The sequence below is a fragment of the Vulpes vulpes genome, chromosome 2 (genome assembly GCF_048418805.1).
Source record: "Vulpes vulpes isolate BD-2025 chromosome 2, VulVul3, whole genome shotgun sequence".
Lineage (NCBI taxonomy): Eukaryota > Metazoa > Chordata > Mammalia > Carnivora > Canidae > Vulpes > Vulpes vulpes.
Window position 1 is genome coordinate 140,379,020 of NC_132781.1, and position 23,382 is coordinate 140,402,401.

Here is a 23,382-nt window from a genome sequence, read left to right on the forward strand (position 1 = left end):
ACATTTGTATTTTCAGCTTTGGAATTCCTTAAAGATACCTTGAGTGTGGGATGGGGGTGGGGGTCAAGTTTTAAGGCCCTTCACCCAGATCCTTCACCCTTCATCAAGATCCTCTTGATTTCTTCAGATGCTCCTCCACCCCCAGGGATGATTGATTAATCCCAGAGAGGCATTTTCGCTTTCTGAGAGGATATGAACAAATATGGCTCTAGCTTGTTGTGTCTTCTCGAAGGAGATTTGGGGCCCAGGCGACTGGCTCACAGGTACCTTTTCTCTGCTTTTGCTTTCACGTCTTTTCCTTGAGGCAATAGATGCCATATGGTGGAGCCACTGAAAAGGTAAGGAGGGGTCAGGGGGGAAACAGGAAATACCAGAGAAAAACAATAATTGGTATGTATTTAAAATTATCACCCCACATCATTAGCTATTACTATAATTGTTATTACTATAATCATTATAGACATATTGAGTTATGGGTTCTTTTATTAATAAGTGAACTCCCTTCACCTTGTGCTCCCCGATCCAAATAATACCCATTTAATTAAGGCTTAAGTTTTGACTTACTGCCTCAAAAACTATTTCCTGACCTCCAGCCCACACGTTTCTTCCCTGCCTTCAGCTCCTGTCTTGACCACTCTCTGGAATACATATCAGTATATATTTTACACGAACTTTCCATGTGTCTATGTCTGGCTTGGCTTTCTTGCTCTAGTTACCAATCTCTGCCATCAACCACCAGATTAACACTGAAGGTGATCATCGTATTCTGTTTATGGCATGTGTGGGTCAGGAATTAGGAATGGGTGGAGCTGTGTGCCAAGATGTCTGGGGTCTCTTCTCGGACAATTTCTGCCCCCATCCCGAGGGGGATAGTAACTTCATGGCTGGGGCAGCAATCATCTGGAGATGACTTTACTCACATGTCTGGCATTTGATGGTGACTATTGGCTGGAACATCTTACCTCTCCATGTGGACTGGGCTTCTTCCCGTCATGGCAGCACCAGCCTTCTTACCAGGCAGCTCAGGCTTCCGAAGGCAAATGCCCCAAGAGAACCAGGCAGAAGCACTGTTGCCTATTAGGAGCTAGCCTGGATACCCCATAACACCCCCTTGCCTTCAGTCCCTGAACCTGTCCAGGCTCAAGAGAGAGAAATAGAGTCCCCACTTCTCAATGGCAAGAGTGTCAAAGACATTTATCGAAGTACATTTATCGTGGTAGCAATCTTTGGAAAATACCCATCTGCCACAGTCCTGGACACTCTTCCCCTTGGATGGAGACTCTGACTTAATTCTCTTCGAATCCATTCCAGACCCATCTTGAAAATGATCCCTGCTCGGCCATATTTATTGCTTGATTAACTGGCCTGTGATAGAGAGACAGCCATCTGACTCTTGGGTTAAAACAAATGGACAAATCACTCAGATACACCCATTATCCAAATATCATTCGAATATCACAGCAACCCTGCCGAAGAGGTGCTGGTAGCCTCACTCATGAGTTCACTGAAGTCTCAGAGAGTTTAGACAACTCATCTAATGTCAGCGCAGCTGGTAAAACACAGACTTGAGTCCAGGATTTGTCTCTCAGCCCAGGACTTGTCCCCACCTCGAGTGGCAAACGCCCAGTTGAAACAAAGGTGAAAAAAAAAAAAAAGGCAGGTAAATATGACTCTCCAACCGTTTGTCTGGAAGGTTTTGCCAATCTCTAATCCAACATCTGCAGGCTGTTTCTACTTCCTGCTGTGCCCCTTTCCAGAAGGCTCAGGGGGAAAGGACTCCAAGTTCAGCGCTGAAAGCCAGGCTCCTGGTAACCAAAGATGGTTGGCAAATGGTCTTTGAACAAATTTGTCTCATGAAATGCCGGGTCGGTTTCACAAGTACATAAAATAACAACGGAATCAAAGACATAAACAAGAACAAGCCTGTAATCGTCACAAAGCTGGGCAGGCGTGGGGGAAGGAAGGCGGCTTCTGATGGTCTTGCCCCTCCTGTTTTCTTTGCAGGCGAGTCCAACGCTCTGGCCATCTGTTCCTTGTTGTGGGTGGTTAAGTGAAATGGGCTGCCAATACAAATAGCCCCACTTGAGGTTTGTTTGCATAAATTGTTTTGAAAGCTTCATGACGAATTTTCAGGATTACTTGCAGTGGTGGGGACCTCGGCGGAGGCGGAAATATAAATTTAGAGATGCCAGTTGGAATCTATTAATTTGCTTGCAGCCCATCACCCTCGCTCTGCTGCTCAACTGGCTGTGTGACGTTGGGCAGGTGAATTAACTTCTCTGGTCTTTAGTTTCCTCATCCGCTCTATGGGAGGCGGTAGGCATTGCAGATACCTGATGGGATTATGGATTTGAAATGAAATGTTGCGTATGAAATGCTTAGCACTGGGGCTGGCAGTGGTATGAGCTCAATAAAGCAAGCAATCAATCTTTTTGCTAAAATGAGAGGAAGAGCAGCCCCCTTTGGTGCTCAGAGTCAGGCAGTCCTAGGGTTGTGTCCCAGCTGGGTGACGTGCATCTGGGCGAACTTGGGAAAGTTACATTTTCTCTCTGAACCTCCAGTGTTAAATTTGGGGAGTAGGGCTAATAGTAGATCATGAAGGCTACGTGAGGCCATATGGAAAGCCCATAGTCTGGTGTGAAGTGCTCTTCACACTTGGCTGGGCTACTTCCGGATGAGTCTGAGCTCTCTCCTGTCTAGATCTGGGATGGCACATCCATTCTGCCTCCTGGGTCTTCTGTGTTTGTTCTGATCTTGGATGGTATTACCTGGAGCCCTTGTTCTGAAGGAGCTATGTGGAGCTCAGGGGCAAGAGCTATTTGGTGCTGTCTGCTGCAGGTGCATAGCGAGGAGCAGAGGCCCGTGAGTGTCACAGGAATACCTGATGACAGTGCTCCAGACTCTTAGCTGGGGTGACATTAAAACCACCGCCTGCACATGCTCAGCTGGTAGAGAAAGTAGATGTGCAGAGCGAAGGAGTGAGGTGGCGAGAAGCCACGGCACAGAGCCGTCAACAGTCAACTGTGGCAAACCTTGAGCTGGATTTCGGATTCCACTCTGCTGCCGGCATCTCAAGAAGCATGGCGAGAACTCTCAGGGGCACAGTCCATTTTAGGTTGATTGTCTTGGGCTAAGAACGAGGCAGAGACAGAAACAGGAGGAAGAGAGCAGTGACAAAAGAATGAGACAAAGGGGAACAAATGGAACAGCATACAAGAGGCAGAGGAAGAGAAGAGATAGAGAGTCAGGGAAGAGGAAGAGACAAGAGTCAGAGAGACATTGGAGAAAGAACATGGTATGGAGATAGAGAAAAGGACAGAAACACAGAGGGGCGGGGGACAAGCACAGACCCAGGGAAGGCGAGACAGACATGGAGAGAGAGACAGAGAGACAGACACAGCTATACAGAGAGACAGAGATGGGGGGAGAGAGATAAACTTACAGAGAGTGAAATAGGTACACAGAGAGGCAGGGCAGGAGAGGAAGGCTTGGAGAGATCAACAGAGACAGAGAAAGAAGAGAAAGGAAGGACCCAAAGGCTGCCCAAAGCTCCCAGGCCCCGAGGAAACAGAGTGGAGTCCACTCACCCTGACTTTCAGATCTGCCATGGTCCAGGGCCACGGGAGGCGGTGGTGGGCCCCATCCTGTCCCCGGGACCCCAGCTGCCCATCTGCCCCCGGCCTGGCACACTGGCAAGAGCTTTCTGGCTTCCAGGGGACTGATCTGGTTCTTTCATCTCCCTGCCCCACAGCCCCTTCTCCTAATGCAGACCAAGAACTGCCCAGATGGAGCGAAGGGCCAGAGCTCGTGGCCATGCCAGTCGGAGCATTTCTACCGATGACAGTTAAATTGTCGGGGCCTCTGTTCTTCATTTACATCACAGACGGGAGAGTCCTCTGACGACCTCCCCCAAATGAAAGCCAGCTGCCCCCGATCCCATCCATTGTGCGTTTTGCTTCATTTCAGACGGTCTTCTGACTTTCAACTCAAACCTGCCGTCTGCCTTGACAGGCTGTAGTGCTTAATGATATTTTATTGTGTGATTTCACCAAACCCTAGAGTTTTTCACTTATTTTAAGCTAATGGACTAAATCTGGACCCATTTGCTAAAACAAGCTCTGTTTTAGTAAGAAGCAGAGTGGTTACACATAAATCAGAGTTTCAGGTAAAATATTAGGTTTCTACTGCATCCAACCAAGTAACAGGCTGTACTTTTCTGTGATGGGCATGGGAGCCGTCAGAGGCATGTTTGAAACTCGCTTTCCTGCCGGGGAGGATGCACGGCAAATTATTTTGTCCTTTGTCCTCGATTATGTGATAAATGTTTGCCTACCTGCTATTGGACGTAAGTCCTTGAGGGATATGCAGGTGGAAAGCATGCTCCAGAGGAGATTACATTCTGGTAGGGGACATGCATATCATTTCAAGTAGAAAGTGGATCAGTGGGCACAGTTCTGGGGTTACCCCTGGCAAGTGAGGGCACTCAGCAGCATGGGGTAGGTGGCTTTGGGGGTAAAGCTTCAAATTGGGGTAGGTTTTAGAGCAGTGGCTCTCAACCAGGGATGATTTTGCCTTCTATGGGACCCTTGACATTGCCAAAACCATTTTCAGTTGTTACATTTGGAGAGGAGAAGGTGTCAGGGATGCAGTTAAATGGCATACAAGGTACAGGACAGTTCCTCACAACACAGAGTGATCTGGCGTAAAATGTCAATACTTCTGCTATTGAGGAATCCTGTTGTAGATGAAGGGAAACAGGTGTGGTGGTATATATGATCCAGATGACCAGGTGGACAAGTACCACTGTGCAGGTTGTGTACTGACCACTTCCAGTGAGTGCTAGTCACACTGCCTCTGATGAAAATGGGCCTCCTGGAGTTGTGCAGTGCCTGCAGGTGGAGGCAAAAGTATGGCCAAGGACTCAAAGGCAGGACAGTTTATGTTTGGTTTGGCTTGAGCATCAGATGCTTGGGGGAAATTGGAAGGAATGAAAAGTTAGGGTTGGGTCTAGGAGCTCAGACTTTGTTCAGTGGGAAGCCATTGAAGGCTTTGGAAGATAGAATGAAGCGAGATGTGCCTCAGAAAGACTCAGTGAGCAGCACTACGTAGCGTAGATGAATGTCATCATGGCCTGAGAAAGCCAGAACAGGAGAGAGGCTGGGAGGAGGGGCACCAGGAGGTCTGTGGGGTTAGAAGGAATGGGTCCAGGCAACAGACACATTACGGAGGCCAGTAATGGGGTAAGGAGGGCAGTGAGGGTGCCCGTGCAATCAGGGCCACCATCTCTGGGTCCCCCTTGGATTGACCCCAAGTGGACCTTCCTCCCAGCTTCATCATGAAACTGAACACTCCTGCCCACCTGCCCTGAGGCCCACGTGACAAACATAGTGCTGTTCTCCAGCATGACATTTTTTTTTTCATTTGTAGTGACAATGGAGCCCAGAGAAAGGGGAAGGAGAGTAGGCTTGCAGCCTTCCCAAGGGTCTAACGATGCTCTCCTCAAAGAGCAGAGATTTAGGCGAAGGTACCACCATCTGGGTACCATTCTGGCAAGCACCTGGGTGACTGCCACGCAGGGTCAAGTGCACCACACTGAGAATCAGCCGTGCTGGGTCCCAGGCCTTCCCTGGCAACTCATGTGGTGTGGACGGTCAGCCCACACCCTGGCTCCCAATCTCTCCAGCTTTAAAGTGGGCATTTCTCCATCTTGCTGTGTTATAGTCCATCAAGGGGGAAGAAGTGGTGATGGGCTAACCAGTTACAGGGCAAGGCTCTGCAGGTGTGATTTACGACTGGAAAGTTTACCTCACTGGCCAACTATGGGAAAGGCAGTGCAGCGTGGCCCTCAAGAGGGTGGCGTCTGGGCTTAGGAGCTCAGACTGGCTCCCTAGTATGTGAGTGACCTTCAGCTGAGGAATGAACCTTTCTGTGCCTCAGTTTCCTAATCTTTACACCACTGATGACAATTGTACCGCCCTGTAGAGGTATCATGAAAATGGAATTAATAAACATACAACATTAGGAGAGCAGCTGGCAGACAATAAATGCTCAATAAAATATGAGCTGTTTGAATTGTTATCATTGTGATTTTCGTTCACCGTTATGCTTTGGGATTTGAGAGGCAGCCCTTAAGAACCAGTGAGTGTGTTCTGTGTGAACGATACTCAGCCAATCTAACATGGAAAAATTCCAGTGTCCACTCCCAAGAAGTCATTTCTTCTTCTGTTTTCATTCCGTTTACACCAATATGCATTTCCTCCGAGCATGTAACAGTTGGCATCAGTGTCTGGGAGTCAGCGTTTCATTGAATGGGAGCCCCTAGAAACGAGCTGCCCTCCTGTTTCCTCACCTGGCGTTTGGGGTGCAGCCCTGGGACTCAATCAGCTCAGGGCAGAGAGAGCCACTGGTAGGAAAGAGCAGGTCTTCACGTGCCAAAAGGAGAGGTCTTTGGTTATACTCCTAAGTATAACAAACCAGAAAAGGATAAAAACAAAAAAACAAAAAACAAAACCAAAACCCTACTTTGGACAAAGTGATTTAAATGTGTGTGATTTGAAGGAACCCAAAATAGCTTGGGGAGGGGAGAGATGAGACATCCCTGTTTCCGGAAAATATTAGCCACAGGAGCCAGGACCCAGGACCCATAGGGACACTCACAGTGCTCCCTGCAGGAGGAAACATGCCACCTCACCCTGTTGCGTGTAAGTCCGTATGTATCACGGATAAAAGTGGCACAGATGGGGAGAGGGTGGACAGGCTTCTTCTGCGAAAACTTCTTTTGTCGGCTGATTATTTAAATGAGTGGCTACACCACCAGTCAACTGACAAAACCATCTTTCTCTCCTAAGGGGAAATATTTGAATCTATTCTCTAAAGGTTTCTGGAGACCTCCGTGACCGACTGGATTTGTCAACCGACTGGGTGAGGTATAAACGAGGCCGAGAGAAGTTTCTGCCGTGGAATGTGGAACTGCCTCGGGTAGGTAAGAGCCACGGTTGCCAGGCCCTCTGCTAGGCCCTTTGGCTCGTGGTATCTCATTTAAATCAGCACAGGGCACGCTCGCCCTCCCTCAAGACTGGCTGCCTTTTGGCCAATCTTGTGGGCATTCAGATGGCAGATGATGCCAGATTCGCCCCCTGGAAGCCCTCTGGGGCCGGCCTTCCAGCAAAGCCCTGTGTGGCCCCACCGTGGGACCATGACCTGACATGGCCACTGGGTGTCACTATGCCACTGGGCTGGGCCACGGAGAGCATTTATCTGGCTGTTAAAAAACCCTGCCTCTTAAGGAAAACAGTGGAACCTGACAGTTGGATAACTATTCAGACGGGCCTTAATTATAATGCAAACCTTGTCAAAAAGATGATGTTTACTGTAGGAGGCATTTTACATGACTAACTTTCACATGCTAGGAGACATTTTAGATCTAGTTTCAAACAAAATAAAAACAAGAAAGGCAAGACAGGAGCCAAATGCACAGTCCCGTTCTTAATCCCGCAAAGTTGTGATATTCTGATATGTTATGTGGTTGTGTTGTGGGATGGTGCATGCCAGGATGAACTTTTTCCCTTCTTTCTCTTTTCTTCCTTTCTTTCTTTTTCCCTTTTTTCTTTCTTTTCTTTTCTTTCTTTCTTTCTTTCTTTCTTTCTTTCTTTCTTTCTTTCTTTCTTCTTTCTTTCTCTTTCCTTCTTCCTGTTCTGACAGCTTCCCCCCCCCTCCTCTTCCAAGAGCCACAAAAAAAAATGTTTTTCAAATGAACACAGGCAAGGATGTGTCACCCAGTGATGGATTGCTCACTCCGGTTCAGCTTTTGATAATTAAGTTCTACTCTTCACAGACGAAGGCTATTGTGCCAAATCCAAAATACCCTGGAAAATGTAAAATTAGAACCTTATGAGAAAAAAGATTAAAAGAGCTAAATATATATGTATGTAGTTTGGCTAAGTGGTGATTGGGGTGGGGTGGGATGGGGACCAGGGCCATGGCTTGGTAACTGCCTACCAATCTGTATGGGGATGCATGGCAAGGGAAAAGAGGGAATATTTACACACTGGGACAAGGTTGAATTAAGAGTTAAGTAGATGAATGAAATAAAAAAGAAGAACATTTAGGACAAACATCCCTCTAATAGCCCTCCCTGCCTGACGGGAGCTAGTACTTCACTGAGGGGAAGTGTTAGTCGCTCCAACCCTTGAGATGTTTCACATGGGTCTACCCTAAACACAGGCTGGCTGTACTACACAGAGACCAAAGCACCCCTGTCTAGTCCTGCAGGGGTGGGGCAGGTTTTCTTGGAACTCTGATTTCTGTCTCTTACAAATCTTGCATTTGGGGCCTTGAGGTTACAAACCATTAAATACGATTTGCTAACTGGAAGGTTCAGCCCCAGAAGCCTGGTTCTGAATCATGAGCAGGGGAATCCACGCGGCCGCTCCAGAAGTCTACCATGAAATTCTGGCTAAGGTCACAGCGAGCCTGCGCCCCCCCTGAGGCAGCATCACAGGCTCCTGGGCTTGGAGGCCGCCATCTTGGTTTGTTGCATTTGTGGTTCACTCACCACTCTCAGGCCGTGGCTGGTGGAAAATCCAGCTCTGGAACCAGCCTGTCCTTTCATCATGGATCAACACTGCCGGCCACAACAAGCACCAGGAATTGCTGAGTGATTTATTAGAAGGGACTGCAAAAGATACTTTAAAAGCAAATTCCCTTACCCTCGTGTAATGTACCGGGAGTAGGGGTGGGGGCGGTGGTGGTGGAAAGGCCAACAATCCATGTGGCCATTACATTCTTGGCAGACAGCAGCCTCTTAGTTGGCTCACTCAAGTGGGCAGGAGCTGGGGTTTCACAAACCATTCCTATCTTGAGGACTCCTGGCGTTCATTTGATCACCCTGAAAGCTGGATCCTTATCTGCTCCAGTAATTTATCTCCTTGGAAGTAGAAAGTAGGGGGAAAGGCAGATGCAGTTGATAAGTACACTATTTTGCAGTGTACAATTAGTCTCAGTTCAATGTCGAAGTGCTGCTGTCGGGGGCTGTGAAACTGATATCTCAAACTGCCCCAACTGGGGCTAGTTCTCCCCTGACTCCACCATCACTTTCTGCCCGCCCTCCCCCCCAAGAGGGAGGGACACTCAAGGAGTCCGATGGGAAATTGGAAATTTCTCAAGTCTGGAGAGAGGATGAGGGGGATAGAGACGAAAGAGGGTATGGCCAGGCTGGGCCTGGCTGGTCTTTCCCCTTTTGCCAAGAAGCTCTTGGATTTTGCATTCGATTTTTTTTTTTTCCCATCTGATTGTGTGCTTGGCTTTAAGGGCAGCTGGCTTGACCCTGGGCTCAAGGGGAGTGAGATAGTTTAAGGCTGCTTTCTATCAGAACTCCCTCCCCACGGAGATGGCTTGGTGGGAACCCAGAGATAAAAAATGGGAACTGACTTCTTCCATGAGTCAGGAAAACAGCCAGGAGGAAAAGAGGACTTCCTGCCCCACTCTGTCAGCCGATAAGCCTAATTGGCTGGATCTGCCTGCTGCGTGTTGATTACGCAGCCTAATGAAGCACTGTTGATCCGCGCGTGTGGGACCACAGGGCCTACGAGGGCAGTGTTCCCGCCCCTGTAATTTGGGGAGCAATCTTTTCCTGAGGTCTGACTTCTTTGCATCATGAGTTAGGTGAAAGGTGGCAGGTGCTCATCTTGGGGACCTCGGAACAACTTTCTGATCACTCCGGGGTGTTACCCCTTTCAGGCGGAGAAGATGTCTTAATTGGGTTTGGGAAGCACTGAGTTACTGATACTATTCGGAGTGTGGTTTGTGTTTTAATTAAGCCTCAGAATGAACACAGATGCTGCTCAGGGATCTCAAACCCATGTGGCCAGGCTGGAGAGCAGGCTGGGCTGGGCATTGGAGACACCTTTTGACACATCTCAAGGCTGAGATGTGAAAGCAGAGGAAGGGTTGCCCAGTAGGCTGTCTGGCGCTGTAGACCACTGTGGTTATAGTTAGGTGAGCCTGGGCAAGTCATCTGACCTCTCTGAGCCTCCATTCCTGGCCTGCAAAATGAAGCTAAAAATAGTACTCACCTATAGAGACTATTGCAAGAATTAAATCACTCTCCTCCAATATAAAGTTTAAAACAGTAAGTGGTCCACACCAAGTGCTCCGGGCACTTTAGCAAACATTAGGATACTGTTTCCCCATCATCATCCCCATCACTCCTCAACTCAAGGCCAGATTTTGATCTATGGAGGCACTAAGCATTGAAAACATTATGGTGATGAGGACTGGGGTGGGAGGTGGGTAAAAAGAGCATCTTGCCATGCCATGAGATCATTCGGAAAGCAATATGGCAGCACTCCGTCAACTTAAGTGTATGCACAGTGCAGGCCCAGTCAAGGTGACTCTGTGTATATGCCCCATGGAAATCCCCACACAGGTCATCACAAAAAGGCTATAAAAAGGACAGTCATTGCCTTATATGTTCTGGTGGTGGAGACTTGGAGACAATCTGGGGTTCATCGCTTCTCCACCATGGAAGGCTGACACAATTGGAAGCAACAGATGAGATATTCACACAGCGGCAGGGTTGGAGTTTTGATGCATGGAGCTAATGGTGGCAGAAATATGTAACATGATGACATTTATGTTAAATATACACACACACATAAATGAAGATATATATTAGAAGGAAACATGAGGAGGGAAATGCGGATTAATGGGAATAATCAGATAACCAAATAAACACAATCCGATGAGTCTTGCCCAGACCAATAATGGCAATGTGTGGTCAACTGAGGAGAAAATTAACTCATCCACTGCTCCTGAGGTCCAAAAATAGGACTATTTACCCCTCCATGCTATTAAAAGTAAAACAATTAAGAGTGGAGAAGTTTAATAAAACTATGTTTTCCCTCCCATTTTAAAGCCATTTTATTCAGGAATGCCTTTAGATTTATAAGAAAGTTGCATGAAAGTACACAGTTCTAATCAACCCCGCATCCAGCTTCCTCTAATGTTAGCATCTGAGCCAACTCAGAAGCCCACGTTGGCACATTACAACTAGCTGACCTCCAGATTTATCAGAATGTTGCCTTTTGCTACACATGTGGAATATAGGACATGGTGGTCATGACTCCATCGTCTCCTGCAGTCTCAGACAGAATGTCAGGCTTTCCTTGTTTTGTACGACTTTGACAGTTTTGAGGAGCACTGGTCAGGGAGTTTGTAGAGTGTCTCTCATTTGGAGATGATCTGATATTTTCTCATGATTAGTTTGGAGGTTCGGTTTTGGAGAAGACTATCCTAGAGGTGAAATACCCTTCTCATCACATGATATGGGGGGGAGTGTGTATGACATTAACATTAGTTTTCACTTGTGATATTAACATTTACCACTTGGTGATGGTGGTATCTGTCAGGTTTCTCCACCAGAAAGTCAGTATTTTTTCCTTCTTCATACTCTGTTCTTTGGAAAGCAGTCACTAAGTCCAGCCCAAACTCAAGGGGAAAAGACTCGAGCTTTACTACTTAGAGGGGGTAAGTTTCTTCTTCTATTTCTCAATGCATTTTTTTTCTTTTTTTCTTTTAAATTTATTTATGATAGTCACACACAGAGAGAGAGAGAGAGAGAGGCAGAGACACAGGAAAAGGGAGAAGCAGGCTCCATGCACCGGGAGCCCAACGTGGGATTCCATCTTGGGTCTCCAGGATCGCGCCCTGGGCCAAAGGCAGGCGCCAAACCGCTGTGCCACCCAGGGATCCCCATTTTTTTTCTTTTGGGAAAGTACATATAACATACAATTTATCATCATAACTATTTTTCTTTTTAAATTTTTTTATTTATGAGAGAGAGAGACAGAGAGAGGCAGAAGAGAGAGATAGAGAGAGAGAGAGAGAGAGAGAGAGAGGCAGAGGGAGAAGCAAGCTCCATGCAGGGGGCCTGACTCAGGACTCAATCCCGGGGTCTCCAGGATCACGCCCTGGGTGGAAGGAAGCGCTAAACCACTGAGCCACCCAGACTGCCCCATAACTATTTTTCAATGTGTGGTTTTCTCAATGCATTTAAAAAAATAGCTTTGTTGAGGGGCACCCGGGTGGCTCAGTTGGTTAAGCCTCTGCTTCTGGCTCAGATCCTGATCCCAGGATCCTGGGATAGAGCCCTGCATTGAGCTCTCTGCTCAGCAGGGAGTCTGCTTCTCCCTCTACTCCTGTTCTTGCTCTCTCTCTTTCTTGCTCTCTCTTTCTTTAATAAATAATCTTTAAAAAAAATCAATTATTAAAAAATACCTTTGTTGAGATGTAATTCTTTAACCATAAAATTCACCCCTTTAAAACATAAAAATCAGTGTTTTTCATATATTCACAGGGCTATGCAACCATTAGCCTTAAGTAAGTTTAGAACATTTTCATCACTCCAAAAAGAAATCCCATATCCAAAAATAGTCAATAATAGTCACTGGACTTGCAAGAGTTCTTTATATATTCTTGATGCCAGTCCCTTACCGTATGTATGAATTACTTACTATATGTCATAGGCAAATCATATGTATGATTTGCAAATATGCTCCCATTTTTTTAATTTGTCCTTTCACTTTCTTGGTGGTATTATTTGCAGCACAAAAGCTTTCTATTTTGGTGTGTTCGATTTATCTATTTTGTTGTTTTTGTTGCTTGTGATTTTCATATCCTGTCCAAGAAACCATTGTGTAATCCAAGGTCATGGAGATGAACTCTTATGAGTTATTTTAAGAGTTTTATAGATTTAGTGCTAATATGTAGGTCTATGATCATTTTTAGTTAATTTTTGTGAGTGGTCTAAGGAAAGGGTATAGCTTCATCCTTTTGCCTGTGGATATCCAGTGGTTCCCATACCATTTCCTGAAAAGGCTATTCTTTCTGCCATTGACTTTTCCTGGTACTCAATGCATTTCTGAAATATCAGCATTTTTCAAAAAAATTTTTTGATGGCTCCACTTTGTCTTCCCTATGCCTAAGCTGTCTGGTCAACCATTTTCCCCAGTCCACTTCAAGGCAATCCTATTTAATGGAAAGAGCATTTGCTTTTGCTGGGTCAGATACACCTGGACTCATCTTCTGGCAGGATACTTCCTGGAACATCACTTAACTTCTCCAAAGCTCATCCTGTTATCTGAGAAATGTGAATTGTGCAAGGTTGATGACAGGTACAAATGAGAATACCTATTAAAATGCTACATAAACTATAAAATGAAGTGCCCTGTGTATTTGTTATTAATTGCTATGTAACAAATCTTCCCTAACTTAGCACCTTTAAAAGTAAGCATTGAATATCTTGGTAGGTCAGGAATCTTGACAATATTGACATGGCCAAACTGGATCCTTCCACTGAAGGTAGACTGTAGTCATAGACCTTCATAGACTGTAGTCAAGGTGTTGGCTAGAGCTTCTGTCATCTGGAGGCTTGCTTAAGGAAGGATCTACCTCCAAACTCATTGGCTTGGTGTTGACAGGATTCAGTTCCTCATAGGCTTTTAGGTGGATGTCCTCAATTCCTTGCCACATGGTTTCTTCACAGAGCAGTGCACAGCATGGTGTCTTGCTCCATCAGAGCAAGTGAAAAGAATAAGAGAGTGTGTGAAAGATGGAAACCAGTCTTTTATAATATAATCTCAAGCAATAACCTATTAGTTTTGCATATTCTATGTGTTATAAGTTATTATTCCAGCCCACCCTGAAAGGGAAGGGATTACACAAGAGCACAAATACCAAGAGGTGGGGATCATTGAGGGTCATCTTAGAAACCAGCCTACTCCAATACTGTTAGGGCAATGGGAAAAGGCATATGTAGCTCTCAGAGCGTAGGGTTGTGTCTTATACATAGTAGCCTTCAGCCAGTGTTTGTTAAAAGAAGAACTCATTTCTGCAAGACTTAGTCTAACCAGTTGCTCAATATCATCAACTTCAGCCACTAGAAATTTAGTTCCACGTGTAGTTAGGCAACTAAAATCAGTTCTGGTTGAAGAAGTTTAAGCAGAAGCATGGTAGCCATTGGCCTGCTCCATTTCCTGTGTCCTTCCCCTGAAAACTACATTTCCCAGGCTCCTTTGCCAACTGACTTCTGGTGAGCCAATGGGTAGTGTCAGTGGAGGCTGAGGGATAAGAGAAGGGGAGAAGCCAGGGCCTCTCCCCTCCCTCCCAGACTCCTGCTTTGACTAGCTCTGGGCTGGGCAGCTGCTGACCCCATCCCCCAGCCTCTGGCAACCCCACCGGGGTTCCTCCAGCCCTGCTATTGCCACCTGTAAGCTTTTTCACCTCCCTTTTGGCTATTCAGCTCTCCACCACCTTTGCATTTAATTCTTGACACTAAATTCCACCGATAGATTTTCTGGAATGTACCCTGCTTTCCAAATCAGATTGACTAATGCAATTTCTTCACAACTTTAGAACATCCTGTCTTCTTCAGTGATTTGATCTCATGAGATCCTAACAACACTCCTCTGAGTGGGCAGGAGAGGTAGCAGGTGCTACCCTCATTTTAGAGATCATCATCTGTATTAAGGCTCAGTTTGGAAAAGAGACTCCCCTATGGTGACACAGTAGCATTGAGACCCAACCCTGAACACCATACCCTTCAACCCTTGCAGATGTCACTCCAGTTTCTTACAGCATCCCCCAGATGTCCAAGGGCTTTCATGTTCCCTTACAAAAACCCCTGGCTAACTTCACATGCAGAAGTACTTTTTAACCAAATTTTAGTCAACAGGTGATCTGTGGTGGACACCTGGATGGCTCAGTGGCTGAGCATCTGCCTTCGGCTCAGGTTGTGATCCCAGGGTCCCAGGATCGAGTTCCGCATCAGGGTCCCCATGGGGGAGCTTACTTCTCCCTCTGCCTATGTCTCTGCCTCTCTCTCTGTGTCTCTCATGAATGAATAAATAAAATATTTTAAGAAATTAAAAAAAAAACTGATCCGTGATAATGACCATGCAATTTCTGCCTAGAAATTTCATGCCTTCCTGGAAGAAGTGGCACCTTTGTCTAATTCATTATCTCCCCCAAGGATGCCTTTTCTAAATTTCCTGAAGCATAATTTAGATTAGCAGCAGCTCTGGTCAGAAATCCCTTTGAGATAGGAAGAAAGCAACATATTCTCTCATAAAAATGCGCATATTCATACAAAATTGTGCATGATTTCAGGGGTTCCCGGGGCTCTGCCAAAGGCCACTGGTGTACCCACTGGGAATCCACGGAGTTAAGCTTAATACCAAGTTGTGCAGTGTTTCAGGGTTTCCCAAATGCTGTTTATCACCTAGAAAAGTTTTAAAACATCTCACACTACTTTTCCCGTTGTTTATATGGTATTTCCTCTCAAATGGCTTCTGATATTTTAATTTAGCTGCAATAGGGTACTGGAAAAACGCCATGATATCTGTGAAACCTCGAGTTTTGTGTAGTGGTTAAGAGCTTAGCCCTGGAGCCAGACTGCCTGGGTGGGAGTCTCGGCTCTACTGTTTATTAACTGTGTGACCTCGAGCAAGTTAGTTAACTTCTCTGTACCCCTCTTCTTCATGTATAAAATGAGGCTAATGAGAGTACTGTCTGCACAGAGTTGTGAAAATTAATTAGTGTATGGAAAGCCCTTTGATTAGGGCTACGACCTAGTAAGTATGCAGTAAATACTAGCTATTATTACATAAGCAGGAAATTGCCCATTTTAAAATAGACACAAAACACTAAAATAAAAAAAAGCATTGCGTGCATAGGCCACATCATATCATCTGGTGCACCCCAGTACCTCTACTTTGACAAATGCAGCCAAATCGTCATGATATCAAGAGAAAATGCACTTACACACACACACACACACACACACACACACACACACACACACACACACACTGTCCAGCAAAAGAAACAGGAAATCCCAAGGAGGAGATAAAATGACTGATAATGGCTTTGGGAAGATATGGAGAGGGCATCTGAGGGCGTGTTTGTTTCTGGATTACGTGACAGAGCAATAAGGAAAAGCAGATTCTGTTTATCCTGCTCAAGGCTACCTTTCAGAAAGGCCAGGAAACGTGTCTGCCCCCCGAGTGACTGTGCTGCATGGGGCCCTCCTTGGTCCCTATCCTTCTAGCTGGCTGCTGTGAACAACTGGAGCCCTCCCACTGGGCTGTGGGAGGTTCTGCTCTGCCCTTCCTGGGGAGGACACTCACCTGCCAGAGCCAGGATCTGTGCATGCACAGAGGGAGGAGCATCTTCCCTGGGAGGAGGCCAGTGTGCTCCCTCTGTAGGCCTCAATCCCCTGCCCACAGTGGCTAATGAGGAGGGATGTAGGCTAGGCCTTGGGGGTATATCATCTGAAAATTTTAGTTTGTTATTTCCTATCCCTTTCTCTTGAGGAAAAAGCACTCGGATTTGGTTCTAGGGAGGCTCACCCTACTTTACTTTTGGTTCACATGCTTCAAATTTCAGGTGAGGAGCCTATGACCAAAGCTAAGCCAATCTGTTCTTCTGGTCCCTCTTGCCCAGTTGTTTGGTTGAGGGATAGGTGCGTGACCCAAAGGGCTCCAATCAGAACCAACCTGACCGAATACTGGGACTTACGTTTGAACTGTCAGAGAAGAGGTCTCTCTTCCTCTGAACTGGCATTGGGAATATAAGGAGCTTGAATGGCCAGACATGTCTGAGGACAGAACCAACCCATGGAGAACAGAATCAAGAGATGGATCCTGCTGATGCTCTTTGCGCCTGAGTCGTGCTGTGCCTGAAACCCACTATACTCTTAGATTTGTCTTTTGCAAGTGAAAAATACAATACATGATATTCAGACTCACTCCAAGGAAATTAGCCATGTGATTAAACAACTCCAGTTGGGGAGCTGGGGAGCAGCCTGGTAAGATGTAGCTGGGGAATGGTTGGTGAGTGCAACTTTAAAGTTGGAAACCAATGCTATTTGTTTCTTAGATCTGTGGAAGCAATTATAACCACCAGCTGCCTGTATGTCCCTTTTATCCAGGATGACCATTCAACCTCAGTCTTGGGCATCACACTGGATTAACAGTCTCTTACTTTCGCTTGGCATTCTTCAGCTTGCAGAGTACCTTCAGATGCATGGTCTCTTCTGGTGCTCCTGTAATGACCCTTGCAGGAATGAGAATCAGCACCCCCTAATTTATAAATGGGCAGATGGAGTGTTCAAAGCTGAAGGCCCCTGTCTAAGACATATATCTGGTTAGTGACAGCCAGGACCTGCATGCTTGTTCTCCTACCACAAGCTCTCTGCTTTTCCTAATTCACTAGTAGGAGAGAGAAGGATACGTTTTCCAGGAGGCTGTACCACCTGGCGGTGGAGAGCACAAGCTCTGGACTCAAGTCCCAACTGTGCTGCTTCCCAGCCATGGAATCTCAAATACTGGTTTCCTTTCTGTGCCCCGGTTTCTCCATCTGCCAGGAGCAGATGATAATGACACCTACCACATAGGTACCATCCCCTTCTGACAATGTCAAGCCACGTTGTTGGATGGAGAAAAAGAAACAATCCATGTCAAGTATTTACAGAACAAATACTCAAAGCTAGTGCTTATTGTGAGGATTTGTTATGATTCAGTAATGCAGACACAACAGTGTCCTAAAGCCTCAGGCTTCATGGGGAAATAGGGGAAATAGTTTCCGGGAGTGGGGGAGAGAGCAGGAGGTGGGGAGGGCCCCCGCCACCACAACTCTTGGCAAATCAACCTCTGCCCAAAAGACTTGATGTAGAAACTGATGCTCTTAAATAGGCTCATGGTCAATTTCAAAGAAGAAAAGATAATTTGTATGTGACAGGGAGGAGGGAGATGAGGGGTGGAGTAGGACAGGGGAGGCCTGAGCTCCAAGGATAGAGACATGTCTCATCAGTTGGGTCCATTGCTTTCCAGAAGCTCACATCTGAATCACTGGCCGGGTCCTGGAAACACAAATTGGGGATCCCATCCCCAGAATTTCTGATTCCACAGGACTGAGGTGGGACTTGAGACTTTGCTGCTGGTGGAGGGGGGATCCTGCTTTGGGAACCACTGCTTCAGACCTTGTCAAGGACACCTCATCTTTGTCATTAGAAATGGTCCAGGGAATCTGGTGAAATTAACTTTCCAAGGACTTATATTTCAGTTTTTCAAAAGAAAAACTGATATTCATGATAGACACAGTGAGAGGCAGAGACATACGCAGAGGCAGAAACAGGCTCCCAGCAGGGCGCCCGATCAGGGACTCCATCCCAGGACCCCAGGATCATGACCTGAACTGAAGCCAGACCCTCAATCACCACCAAGCCACCCAGGCGTCCTGTATATTTCAATCTTAAGATAATATTTTGTTTTTTTTCCTGGGTGATCTTTTAGTAGATATTCTAATTCTTAGAACTAGATGTTCTCTGCTTTTACTAACTCATTGTGCTCAACTGATGCCACATAGAGAGTATCTGTGTGCCACATGGGAGCTTGGATTATTTGAGGTGTATCTCCCCAAACCTGGCCATAGGCTTCTTGATGGAGAATCCCATTTCAGGTAGCAGGTGAAGCCTGCTTCTCCTCCTCAGCACACACATCATCTTTACAGACAAGTCCAAGACCACCCTCTAGACCTACTCTGGCTTCTCTGGAAGCACATCTGTGTGATTGCTGAGATTTTAAACAGGCCTGAGCAATAGTTCATGATTCTTGGGTTCATAGGCTATGCTAGTTTTGTGCCATAACTTTGCTGGCACTACTTCGTGCAAGCTTCAGGGCGGTTATGTGAAGTGGATGCTAGTACTACTCCAATTTTACTGATGAGGGAACTGAGCCTGGGAGAGGTTGAGTTACTTAGACAAGGACATACTGGTGGTGAAGACAAGATTCAAGTCCAGGAACTCTGATTCCAGAGGCTGTCATCTTTACTGACTTTATCTTGTGTCTATTCACCGAGTTAGCACAAAAAATACTGCCCTGTATTTAAAAAAATTTTTTAAAGATTTTATTTATTTATTCATGAGAATGAGAGAGAGAGAGAGAGAGAGAGAGAGAGGCAGAGACACAAGCAGAGGGAAAAGCAGGCTCCATGCAGGAAGCCTGATGCAGGACTTAATCCCAGGTCTCCAGGATCACACCCCGTGCCAAAGGTGGCGCCAAACCACTGGGCCACTGGGGCTGCCCGTATTTTAAAATTTGAAAAATTAAAAAAAAAACTTTTTTCCCTTCAAATTTTTATTTAAATTATAGTTAGTTAACATGTAGTGTAATATGGTTTTAGGAGTAGAATTTGATGATTCATCACTTATATCTAACACCCAGTGCTCTTTGTAATTAGTGCCCTCCTTAATGCTCATCCTCCATTTAGCCCATTCCCCCACCTACCTTCCTCCTTGAAGCCTCCTTTTGTTCTATTTTGTTAAGAGTCTAATGGTTTGCCTCTCTCTATATTGTCTATCTATCTATCTATCTATCTATCTATCTATCTATCTATCTATCATCTATCTACACATTTTTTAAAAAATTTGATTTCAATACCCCTTTACCCGTTACCACATTTGATCTTTACTGCCACTATGGGCAGGTGACTTTATCCTCGTTTTACAAAACATTCAGATGCCTGAGTCTTTGGCAATTTGTACATGGACACTTAACAAGTGAGTGGATGGAGCTGGGCCTCCAGTCCTCTCTGCGGCTTGATGGTTCAAATTCCATTTGACTTTGATTCCGATTCACTCATAGGTTTCCAAGGACTAGTCAAGGAGTTGCAGGATGTTTTCCCACAAACCACAATTATAAATGGACCATTAGATTATGTATTAGTTTGGAGTAACCATCAGAGATTCATTTGAGTTAAAAGCAAAAAGCCTCTAGAATATCTCTGGGAATTTGAAGAACTTCAAATTGAAGAACTATGAAAGATAATAAAAATCAGAATAGTATTAGCAACAACAATAACAAAACAACCAGCACACAAAGTGCTTATTTCCGGGATGTCATAAAAGCCTTACCCCATGAACTGCATATAGTAGGTGTCATGCCCACTTTAGAGACCAGGAAACTGGAGGCTTGGCATTGTTAGGTGACTCGCGGCTGGGCCAGGGCTCACAGTCCTGCTCCACGTTTCTGCACCTTCTCTAGGGCTACGCTCCTGCCTTCTATTCATTTAATGGCTTCAAGCTTCGTGGCCTCCGTGACACCGCCTCTTGTTATGGGGTCTCTTCACTGAGGTTCCCCTCACCTCCCTGCGGTTCTGCCCACCACCCATTAATCCTCATGAGCGCCTTCATAGTAATATCTCTTCCTAAATCTTTCATCATTTGGTACTTGATTATAATGTAATAAAATGATCATAATGTAAATTGATATGTTACATTTATTGTTGTTTAAGGGATGAGAGAGAAGAGAAAGTTCATAAAATATTTAAATATTTCTTTTCCCTCAAGGGCTACAATTAGAAGGCTCTCCCCACTCCAGCCTCTGTGCTTTTTTTCCTCTCCAATTTGAGGCATAACAGGCAAGTAAGAACATTCCAGCGCTGTGGCTCTGTCTGCAGACACCAGCATGCTGGAAAGTGTGGCCTCCTTTCTGGATGGTCCCTATTGATTTAGGCAGAGATTGCTTGATTTACCCTAATTTTAGCAAAGAAAAAAAAATATGTTTGTATATATATATACACATATATATTTAGCAAAGAAATTATATATATAATATATATATTCCATAGGGTTATATTATATAAATATGTATAATATATATTATAAATTTTTATATATAAATTATATAAATTATATATAAATATATATATATAAAATCCAGAGAGTTAATCCAAAGGCCGTGGAGGCATCTTCTGGAACCTGTACCAGTCATCATCACCAGAGAAATGCTGCTTTAAGAACCACCCAAAACAGCAGTTACTTTGAAGAAAGAGCATGATTTTGGTTGATGAGTTTGTGGGTTAAAGATATGAGCTTCAGCAAAGTCGTGCATCTGGTCCCCGCCCAGCTCACATGCAGGTCCCAGGTGCAGCTGTGGATCAGCTGATCTAGAAGGGCCTGGGCTGGGCAGTGTGGGGGTGACCCAGCTGTGCTCTGGTGCCTCACGTGGAGCAACCACATATGTGCAAACACTCAAGTGGTTTCTCAAGCATCTACTGCAAGCTGATGTCCCCCAGACAAGGGTCAAGGGTGGGGTGGAGCAGCCCACCCAGGGTTGGAGGTCATTGCCAGCTGCACAACAAAGGGCTTGACCACAAGAACCACAAGGTCACCAAGTTTCTGTGGAACCTAAAGGCAGGGGGGCTGGAGAACTGGACCTCCGTGGCTCAGGACTCAATGAAGAACAGACCTGGAAATGGTCCTAAACCAAGCAGTGCTGTCCCCTGAAAGCTCCATGGCATTGCATGTCTGTGGCTCTCTGGGCAGCTTCTCCTTCCTTCCTTCCTTCCTTCCTTCCTTCCTTCCTTCCTTCCTTCCTTCCTTCCTTCCTTCCCTCCGTGGAGGGCTTTCTCAGCAGTCACCTCTGCCCACATCACCCTGTGCCTCTATGCTCCTTCCTCCTCATGGCTGTGCAAGTGCTGTCCCAACAGCCTCACATTCCTCTGATGGACACGTGATTGGTTCATCCAAACCTCCAGAATCGCCCCCCTGTGTCAGGGGCATCCTGTGTTGGGAATCTTGACTCTCCCCTGTATTATTTCCCTAGGGTCACTGTAACAAAGCCCCATAGACTGGGTAGCTGAACCCATAATAGTTATTCTCCCACAGTTCTGGAGGCTAGAAGTTTGAGGTCAAGCTGTCCACAGGGCTGGTTTCTTCTGAAGCCTCTCTCCTTGGCTTATAGATGGATGTCTTTTCTCTATGTGTGTACACGGTCTTCCCTCTCTGTACGTGCCTGTGTCCTAATCTCCTCTTCTTTTTTTTTAAGATTAAAAAAAAATTATGAGACAGAGAGCAGGACCATGAGTGGGAGGAGGGGGCAGACAGAGAAGCAGATTCCCTGCTGAGCAGGGAGTCAGACGCTAGACGTGGGGCTCCATCCCAGGACCCTGGGAACATGACCTGAGCCACCCAGGCCCCCCCTCATCTCCTCTGCTTCTAAGAACACCAGTCATAATGGATTAGAACCCACTCTGATGACTACATTTTAACCTGATGACCCCTATCAAGATCCTATCTCCAAACAAAGCCATATTCTGGGGTCCTGAGGTTTAGGACTCTAAATAACACATGAATTTTGGGGAAAGACAGTTCAGCCTATAACATCCCATTAAAGTTGTTCCTCTTCCTTCTTGCCGGACTTGATCAATGGCACCGTCAATCATATAGGGAAACAGGATGAAAAAGTCACAACCTTCATCCCTCTTACTCCTGGTTCTTGTCCAAGCCATCACCAAATCCAGCCAATACTATGACCATAATATAGTCTCATCCATTCACTTCTCCCCACCATCTGTGTCCAGGTCATCTCCCTTGTTCCAGAAGCCCACAGTAGCCTCTCCTGGCTCCCTGTTTTATCTGTTGCCCTGTTTCCTCTGCTCCATAGCATTTACTACTGTCTGAGATCATCCTACTGTTTATTTGCTCGTATCTGTCCCCTCACAGCAGATGGCAAACTTCTTGAGGACAGGAGATTTTGTCTATTTTGGTTAGTGCTGGATCCCCAGTGCCTAGGCGCATACCATGATTGGTAATGTCAGGCACTCAATGTTGAGTGAATGAAAAAGGGTGAGTCACGCAATACAAACATGGCTGCAGTCTCCCTACTTCCCCACCACCCACTCATCCTGCATTGGTGGGAGATTCTCAGGAAAAAAGGAAATGAGCAGAGAGGGTACCTCTGAAAGGCATTGACCATAGCCACAGATGCCAAGTCTGAGTTAAGAACATAGGGCAGGGCTGCCCTGGCTGAGCAGAGCCTTTGCTGAGTCCATGAAATCAGAGGTCCCTGAGCAGTGCCCTGTGTGAACAGGACTGGGGGCGGGGGGGGGGGGGGGGGGGGGGGGAGGCAGATCCAGCCTCAACCTACTTACGATGAATAGGGAGGATTCCTTTGTAATTAGTACAACCGCTGGCCTACAATTAGTATGGGAGTCCTCTAATTGAGTCAACAAAGCAGTCCCAGCAGGATCTCAACTTAGAAATAATTTGTCAGCAGTTAGATTCATTGAATGGCAGCGCCCAAAGAGTCACTGTAAATACTTGAGAGTAATAAAGCTGCATCCACTTAAAAAATATTCTATAATTCTGCATTCTCCCTGGCCTGCTCCCCAGTTAATCCAAATGTGTTTATTTATGATGTCTATGCTTCCTACTTCCCAAAAGGATTTGATGTGGCTTACATTAAAGGCACATTTCAAATAGAGAGAATAGATTTAAAGAGAGAGGAGAGCCAGCCAACTCTGAGGCTTCCCCTTGCAAAGCCA